Source organism: Nelumbo nucifera, chromosome 4, assembly GCF_055504915.1.
Source record: "Nelumbo nucifera cultivar China Antique chromosome 4, China Antique-T2T, whole genome shotgun sequence".
NCBI classification, from domain to species: Eukaryota; Viridiplantae; Streptophyta; class Magnoliopsida; order Proteales; family Nelumbonaceae; genus Nelumbo; species Nelumbo nucifera.
This window is the reverse complement of record NC_142652.1, coordinates 89,994,163-90,002,377: the sequence shown is the minus strand read 5'-3', so window position 1 is coordinate 90,002,377 and position 8,215 is coordinate 89,994,163. Positions and strand designations below refer to the sequence as shown.

General features: G+C 36.4%; 1 pseudogene; it reads right to left on the bottom strand.

Annotated features, from left to right (window-relative positions):
* Positions 1 to 315: 315 nt before the first annotated feature.
* LOC148800827 (U4 spliceosomal RNA) lies at positions 316 to 393 on the bottom strand (annotated as a pseudogene).
* Between the last annotated feature and the right edge of the window lie 7,822 nt (positions 394 to 8,215).

Genomic DNA, 8,215 nt, shown 5'->3' with positions numbered 1-8,215 from the left:
ATACTAACGTAAAGCCTTATCATTGATTCCACAGCCTGCTGAACATACACAAAAGAGCCCTTCTCATTGCGAACACAACAATGCCAGTGGAGGTGGTATCATCAAAATTGATCCTGAGGGAACCAGCTGGTGATCTCATGGACCCGTTCACAGGCCAAGCTTCAGATCCTATTTTACATTATTTTAGACATGGGCCCATACAAATTTGGGCTAAAGCCGACTCTGAGCCCGGCCCATGAACAGGGTATCTGACATGTGACATCCATTGCGCTCGCACTTGAGATGCCGGAGAGTTTGAAGTGACGAATTGGGCCCATTCATGATTTTCAACCAGCAATTGACGCGCCTCGGTTAATACCTCATTGACTGCGTCACTGCCCCAAGCGCAAAGATTGGGCCCATTCATGATTCATCTTTATGTTTGACCGCTCACACTATTATATAAGTGTATAACCACTCAATTTTGTGGACTTTTCAGCTTATTTCGCTTTCCTTTGTCATCTCATCGTCCCGCTGAATTTGTTCAAAAGATGCCGTGACTCGTGAGTGGGGGTCGGTTTCACAAGACAATGATACAAGTCTATATGACACAGAAAATGAGCTATACAAGTCTCCTGTCTGAGGGTGGCTGTTCCTAATAGTCTTCATTTTTTTTAGTACATTCCACATTGTGCCCCTCAAACATCCATCTCAAGAACTTGCTTAAAATGCTATAGAACTGGGGGTTTGTTTGATTTGCAGTCGAAATTCTTTCGAATTAGAATTGGAATGATCTATTTCCATAGTTTGTTTGGTTCAAAATGAAATTAGAATAGAAATTAGGTTCAGCTGGAATGGGATTTTATTCCTAAGAGAGGGAGAGGGAATGACCATTCCCTCAAATGGAGAAATGCCATTTTATCAGGAATGAAAACGGGATTCCAATTTTACCAAACCAAACAACTGGACATTCTGATTCCGATTCCAGACCCATATTCCTGAGTACCGAACTGGACCTGAAAAAATCTGGACGTAACAGATGATACACTATTTGGTTTGAAGAAATGATAAAAGGAATATGCATCATTTATCTGTACTCTAAAAAATAGAAAAAGGAACCGGAACCCCACAGGATCAAAACCTATTATTCGAATTTCCATCATCTCGTCTGTTGTGAATTCTGACAAGTGAATATCACGTTCACTTGCCATGTATTTCCTTCCTATGAATGGAGACCTCTAGCTAGCTTAGATATCATTGAAGACAATGTCTTATATTCAACTATCAAGACTCAAGAGGGAGGAGAATGATATGGACCAGGCTGGGCTTACCACCTATGATAAAGGCTATACCTTGGCCCATCCATGAAATATAAGCCTTGGTCCAGGTTTCTATGGGCCCATGCCAGCCCTAAGTCATTAGATATGGGGCTCATGGTCATAGATGGAACACCGGATCTGTTCTCATTTTCATAACAAATGCATATTTGGAGCATGAGTAAGTTCACTATTTCAACCCTCCATGAGTATTTTCTCAAGGATTAAAATATCGATACCCATGTATATCACGGGTTAATCATCAACCAATTTGATTAGTTATTTCTTTTTTGTTTCTATCAATCTATTTAATGGTGTCATACCAAGCTGATGATCAGAGTCATGAGTCATCAGACCAGGCCGAAGAATGAACAAGAGACATTTTTTTGTTGATGTCTGGTCCCATTTTAAACCATTTTTTTGGGTACTAGTAAACATGTACGTGTATTTGCACGTGGCAGTATCTCTAAGACAAAACTATTTATAATTCATGGAGAGTTATAAGTGGGCAGTTTCTAAAATGAGAGTAAAAGACATATATGCCCTCTTTATGCCCATAGTATGTTTAGACAAGGGGGATAGAAAACGTCCAATGAAAATTGTAGAAAGAAGGGGCCTTTGCTCTTTTACAAATAGTATAAGATATAAATTAGGCACAGTAGCGTAACACGTAAATTGGTGGGGGAGGGATTTTTCTTCTGTCAAAGTCTGTAGCGAGAGTGTATATTCTTCATTCTTGACCATGGAAGAAGTGATAGATGACCATTAAGGGTGTAACTTGGGCAAGTGCTAGATGACCATTAAGGGTGTAACTTGGGCAGGTCCAACCCAAATTTTTGTATGGATTGGGCCTAAAAATGTTTGGGCTGCAAGCTGGGCCTATGTTAAAAAACTTGTGCCTGACCTATATTGGGTTGGGCTTTGGTTAATGTTTCAGGTAGCCCAGCCCAATCCAACTTCAACCTGCCTGAAAAAAGTACATACATATATGTATTTTATTTATATAAGAGTATCTTTTTTTTCTAATTATGCATATTGCATATATATATATATATATATATATATATATATATATATATATATATATAAAGTATGTACATATAGGGGTGGATTTGAGCCAAGTCAAAAATTCAATTCGAGCTAGATACTTGATCTCAAATTCAGTTTGAGTCAAAAGTTCATAAGCTCGAGTTTAAATATGAACTAAACATTTTCTAAAAATAAAAAATTATTTTTTATTTGACATATAAAAATTAAGAACTATAAAAAAACTAGTTATTATTATATATAAAATAAAAATATTATATATAATTATATATATGTATGTATGTATATATATATATATATTATAATACATAATTATATATTATATTGGATCAAAGTCAAATTGGGCCTGGGTTGATAAACTTGGGCTTAAACCTCATATTAGAAGGTGCCAGACTGCTAGGTAGCCTAACCAGTCATTTGTGAATTGTGATCATCCAAACCCCCTAAAGGCCTAAACTACCAAGTCATTTGTGAAGGTGCTAGACTGCTAGCTAGTTATATAGACTTTATAGTCAGAACCTAGGCCCAGATCCAGAAATGTGTGGGCCAGAGACAGGCAGGCGGGGCTTTCTGTACCAGGCTAGCAATGAGCAATGATCACCCCAAGTACCAAGTACCAAACCTAAGCTATCCCATGGTTATCTATCCCCCATTTGCATATCCCAAAAAACCTACATATATATTGTTGGCCAATGAATGCACAGCTTTTACTACCTGGGATTCTGGAAAAATGTGAAAAGAATTGAACTTTCTTAAAGCAAGAACCAGAACAACAAAGGTCGCCCTTGTTCTTACTAAGTAAGCTTTTCAAATGTGAAAAGGAAAAAGAAAAAAGAGCTATGACAAAAAAGTTTCGAAGTCTGAAAACGAGAGAAGTAGAAATCAAGCAAAAAATCTGTGTAGGTAGGTTTTCTGTGGCCCGAAACCACTGGACTATTTCTATTTAGGCTCATGGATTGATCCAAACATGACCCAGTTCTTAATTACTCATCATCCCTCGTGGACCCAATAATTAATTAGGTGGGTCCGAAAGAAGTTAAACTCATCTCCTACTTCCATAATCCCTAAGTTTAATGAGAACAAATTAATAACAAATGTGCCTTATGAATGGATTAAGGACCAGTATGTCATTAAGAGTGTGTTTGATTTGCAGAAATAGGTGTCTAGAATGGAATCAGAATGGGTCATTTCGATTATGTTATGCCTGAGCCAAGATCTTTTGATCACAAAACGTGTATCAGTGTATATACAACATCTACATCTATTGACTTCATAGGGAGATGTTTTCAAAGTGTGGCTGTGGTGTTATGTTCACATAGATTGTGGCCAGTGTTCTGTGGTCAGCTGATCATTTCCCTACAAATCTTTCTAAACGGACCCACCCACATTGTAAATTGTTTGGATTATAATCGTCTAATGGAGGAGCAATTATGCAACTCTTATTATGAAATCTTAGACCTGAGAAAAAGTTGGGAGAAAGCAAGTTAGGGTCCCCCGTTTAGTGATCCAAACTAAGAAGGTGCCTGGCCCAACCCGACCCGAAAGGAATTCAGGTTGGGTGTGATCAAGTCACGAATCACCTTATTTTCAAACCAATGTTGACCTGAACATTTGAACTGTTCAAACTGTTTGAACTGCACAGTTAACCTCATATTTTGGTTAAAAAAAGTGTTGATTTGGTCACAGATCGGCTGACTCAGGTGGTTGAACCGGTGATTCTAGGTCAATCCTAATCTATATACTTAGAGTTAAGAATCAATCCCCCCACCAGAAATTGCCTTTATCCAACTCGAATCGACCAAATTGCCATGTCTACATCAAACCTTTTCTGCTATTTGATTTTAGGCCCCATTTGGCTTGCAGGAATAGGGGTCTAGAATTGGAGTCCGAATTGGTTGGGCGGAATTGGAATCACATTCTGGCATTCCCTCATTTAAGGAGCCATTTTCTTTTCCTCTTTTGGGAATGAAATCTCATTCCTGCTTATTTCAATTCTCATTTTGATTTTGATTTTGAATTGGATGATCTGTCTAATTAATAGAGGTGTAAATTGGGTTGTGTCGCGGCCTGGCACGATGGAACACGGGTCGTGCCAGGCCTAACACAATGGTCCATGCCATCCTAGGCCTAGGGTTTTAGGTCCACGGGCTGGGCTGGCATGGCCTGGCGCATGGCCAAGCGGGCCGTGACGCCTGCGGCCCGCATGTCGGCACAACCTAGCCCGGCACGGCCCGACACATGACCAAGCGGGCTGTGACACCCGTGGCCCGCATGTTGGCACAACCCAACCCGGCATGGCCCATATATACTATTTATATAATATAAATTATAATTATATAATAATATATAGTATATAATATATTAATAAAATAAATAATTGTTTTCAATTTTATTATACTAATTTATTTAATTATTGTATATATAGGCAATTGTATACATCAAAATTCATATAAAATTAAAATGTTAAGTTTTTTTTTCAATTTTTTTAAAATAAATAGGCAAAAATAACTTTGGCCCGGTCCATGGCCTGGTGTGGGCCAAGGCTTGGCTCACAAGACCAGCCCAGCCCGCGACACAACACGGCATGGCACGGGCCCGTACGGGCTTGGGCCGTGGGCTGTGCCAGGTCGGGCCGACTCCCAAACTATTCATTGGGGAGGGCGGCACGACTCATGACATCCCGCGAGCTAGCACGGCACGGCCCGCACTTTGCGCGTACCGGCTCAACACAACCCACTTTACACCTCTACTAACTAATTGGATTGGATTGGGATTTAACCCCATTTACGTACAATTATTTTATAATATATATTCATTTAATGTATAAATTTTATATAATTATATATATTATGCTACATAAATTTATATATATATATATATAAAGTAAATTCATTATTTCATATTTATATTAATTTATTATATATATGTTAAAAAGTAATTATTTTAGTTACAAGAGAAGTATTGGAATCCTTTCTATCTATCTCTCTCTCCTCTTATTTTTATTTTATTTGCTTAAACGGAACGCATTGTGTTGCTTGTAACTAGAGGTTGCCCATAAATGAGGAATTCCCTGCTTCCAATCCTTCTCCGCTTGCGTAGAGTCCCTGTAAAATCCAATCTAAATAACACATTCTTCGCAAACGGCAAACTAGATAGACTAATTGAGGGAGCAAAGCAACCGAAAACCAAAGTATCATCTCATCTTCTCCTTTTTCCTGTTTTTGAGGCTGAGTGGGTTGCTATGTAAGAAAAGTAAGCAGAGCCACGACCCAAACACACGCTTATAGCCCTCCCAACTCCCAAGCATTATTCACATAAACCCTGACTCTATCCCCGACAGAGAGTGGAATCCATCTTTTTTGAGCTTAATTGGTTACCTTCCATGAACAGAGAGAGAGAGAGAGCAGTATCCTTAGTTGGGTCCAGTCTATGAGAGCCTTTAGTATAGAGGGAATTAAAAAGCATTTGAGTCAGAGTGCAATGTGCCCTTGTCTCTCAGACTAGCTGGACCCCACTATTGTATGCCTCTCATCTCAGAGATCAAATCAGCTCCACCTATATAATAAACCATTGCAAATCTATCTTTTTAGTACCAAGAGATATAACTTTTTCTTCATGAAAAGCTATATATAAAAAAGGTTCCAACTCCCAAGTTAGTTCATATGGTGGTGTTTCTGGATACCACCAGGAATGAGGTAAACTTCACAATTCTGGTAGGCTTTGTGTGGGTGGTTCAGTTCATCTCTTCTTGTTGGTTTTGTGGGTGGAAAGGGGACAAGGATGTGCATCCTTCTCTCTTCTCAATCCCAAGGATGCAATCAAATTATTCAAGCTTCAATGAAATCTTTTGGGCTCAAGTTCAATTAGACTCGATTTGAGTTTAATTCTAATTGAATTTGAATTTTAGGATAAATTTGATTAGTTATACTGGAAAATAGAGTGATTTAACTAGAATTCGAGCTCAAACATATCAGTATTTTCATTGAACCGAGTCAAGACATGTCAAAGTTTAATCTGCTCAACTCAATTATACACCTGGCCTACTACACAAAATATATGTAATACAAAAGAATAAAAAAAAATTAAATATAAGTAGATAAATACAATCCAGTTTGGTTGCAGTATAAATTCATTTTTACTGATGCAAAACTATGGTAGTGCAAATGATTTGACTGCAAGTTGTGATTTATTTTTGTTTCAAGTTTTACCTAACTTTGTTTGATTGCATTAAAAATGAAGTAAAATAAGACATAAAGCAAAATAAAATAAAACCCAAAATAAAATTAAACCAAAATTTGCATTTTTTTTTTCATTTGCACTCTCATACATTTTTAGCAGAACCAAACACAGCATAGAGATAAAATCTGTTTTTCTTTTTCTTTTTTTTAATTGTGCAGTTGCAAGATTTTGCTGCAATAAAGGAACATCCTTGACAGCTGGCTTCTTTTGTTTGTCTGAAAAAAAAACGTAAGATCTTAAGCTTAGCTTCATTCCATTGATATAACCAACGTACAAGTAATGCAATCACTAAAATTTCGTCCCTAGTCAACTTCATGGTTACGTAAATTTTCTTTTAACCAACAATTTATTTGATCTTATTTTTTTTTGGGTAAATTACAAAGACCCTCTTTTACTATGGGTCAGTGACAAAGTCCCCCTGTACTTTTTTTTTGCGACAAAGACCCCCTGAACTTTAGTCATTAGACAAAGATCCCCTCGGTCATTAAAGCATTAAATTACCAAAATATTCCATTAAACTTTTTCTATTTTCTTTTTCTTACCCTTTTTCTCTTAACACCTACTTAACCTATTGTTTTCCTCCTTTTTGAGTTTCACTTCACATATCATGATTATGGCCTTGATATTTTCCTTTGACTGAAGCTGCCTGGACTCTTTCCCTATTTTTCAATTATTTTTTTCCCTTCAGTGCTCTTCTTGTGAAAAAAAATGGAGGAGAGAAGAATCTAGTTTCAGTCCATAATCATGGCATGTGAAGTGAAACTCAAAAAGTTAATGCTTTCATCATCTGATTTAACAGTCAAGGGGGATCTTTGTCTAACGTCTAAAGTTCAGGGGAGTCTTTATTGCAAAAAAAGTACAGGGGGACTTTGTCACTGACCCCATAGTACAAGGGGGTTTTTATAATTTACTTTTTTTTTTTTAATTTTTTGATTTGATATAAAGTCTGATTAGATAAATATAAATAGATAGAGATGAATGCGGCGAGGAGCAGGGCTATCAACGGACTAGAAAATCAAACACCCATATTCTTTTCCAAATCTAATTATCATGTATTTGGATATTGGAACTTGTACCCAATTAATAATTTTAATGTAGATTTAATGCTATCCCATCTGATTAAAATTCGAGTCTAATAAAAATTATTATTATATATATAGATATTATTTATAATTATATACAATTTATAATTTATAAATTTAATATTTTAAATTTATAGATATTTATTATACATATATTTAAAAAATAATTAATATTTTTAAAACATTTTTTAATATTTTAATCATTTTAAACACAATAAAATGGTTATAAATTAAATCCCAATATTTTAATCTAACATATATATTTTAATTATTCGAATGTTCATATGGATACAGCTGAATCCGATCCGTTTACAATCGTGGTGGGGAGAGAAAAATAAATGAATTAAAATTTTAGCATGGTACGTAGTATGGACGTGAAGCCAAGGCAAGTATTGGCTTTATTTTCCATGGTAGAGATTGTTGTACTGAATCATTATCTCCATCTGCAGTTACAGTTAACTTGTTAGTCTAGGATTGGTAGTTACAGACCAGTAACATTAGGGTTGGAAGCTCTTGCACGTGCTTACCACCTTATTATTGAATTAATGATAT